The 1386-nt window shown below is 35.0% G+C and overlaps 1 pseudogene; it reads right to left on the minus strand.

The window, feature by feature from the left end:
• The window catches only part of LOC138025781 (uncharacterized), a 4185-nt pseudogene extending 3176 nt beyond the window's left edge, over nt 1-1009 (minus strand).
• Between the last annotated feature and the right edge of the window lie 377 nt (nt 1010-1386).

The raw sequence follows: 1386 nt of genomic DNA on the forward strand, positions 1-1386 counted from the left end.
AATTAGTCAGTAAAAATTACTGACTCTGATCTGATTATTAAAATGCAAAAAAGTACTCTTGATAGCCTGGATTAGTTTTCTATTTAGGGAAGAATGCATACAGTACAAACTCACATATAAGAACCTAGTACAGGCTGTAATTTAACATTTTACCCAAAAATATAAGACCCTTTTCAGCCTGCCAAAGAAAAAGAGGTTCTTTTACAAAAAAATCACCATTGAGAAAACTTCTGTTATTGTGCATATGTTTTCTTTGATTGGCATTTTATTAGATTTTCTCTAGAAATATGTTTTCCATAAAGCTACACTGCAATACTGTCTAAATATCTTATGAAATAAAATATAGAAATTTATTGTTGTTCCTCTGAAAAATAAGAACCTATTAAGAAACTACATGTAATCAGCCTGAAGTATGAAAAATTAGCCGAAAATATTACATGTAGAACCTGCTCAGCCTGACCTCGAAAATTCTAGGTTCTTATATGTGGGTTTTTACTGTATTTTTTAGGGTTAGTAAATTTTACCCTGTTATACAAGCATGACAGTATGCCATGTTTTCAGTTTCTCTGGCTTGGGAGATCCTTGAATTATGTTCATCTTTTCATTATCAATCCAAATAAACTGAAAAACCAACTAATAAGGTAGAATATGTATGGTGGAATTTTACTATGTGAGTTAAAAAAAGGATACTTTTGTTTGAAAATATGAATGTTAACTGTATCCCATTGAATTGGCCTTCAAGAATTTCCTGGCAGATCTCTTCATTTGAGGCACCCATGTTTTGAACTTCTGTTTTAAGTTCAGCCACTTTTTGCCTTGCGCAGTTTTTAAGTTTGTTTCAAATCCTCCACTGAGTTCACTTTGACGCCAGTTCATACGACGCTGGGGGACGACCAACTTGATTTTGAATAGAATTGTTTGCAGACGGGGGCTGTGAAACAGTTTTGTTTACACTGGGTGACAGCCTGTGCAACCTTACATAACATGCACCATGCACCACAGCACCCATCTTTGCTTCAGGGGAGAAACCATCTACTGACTTTGGTAGTGACTTTAAATGTTTAAGCTTGTACAGGGGAGTTGTGCATTTGGACACTGAACATCAGAGGCGGGTAGTGGTATTCCTACAGGCTTGACGTGTTTGTCCCATCACTTTCCCTTTAATGTCATTTATTGGACGAGATTCTTCCTTCCTTGTAGGTTTTTTACATATACTACAAGTAAGTACTCATGAAGACATTGTTTACAATCTCTGAGGTTCAGCTGGGACTAGTTTCTTTTTTTTTTTTTTTTCAATTCTTCATAAAGATCAAACCCTCAATAACTTTTAACCTTGATATAAGCTAGACTTAACTCTAGTGAATTGGAAAGTGAAACATTTGTGGC

The sequence above is a fragment of the Montipora capricornis genome, chromosome 12 (assembly GCF_036669925.1).
Source record: "Montipora capricornis isolate CH-2021 chromosome 12, ASM3666992v2, whole genome shotgun sequence".
NCBI classification, from domain to species: domain Eukaryota; kingdom Metazoa; phylum Cnidaria; class Anthozoa; order Scleractinia; family Acroporidae; genus Montipora; species Montipora capricornis.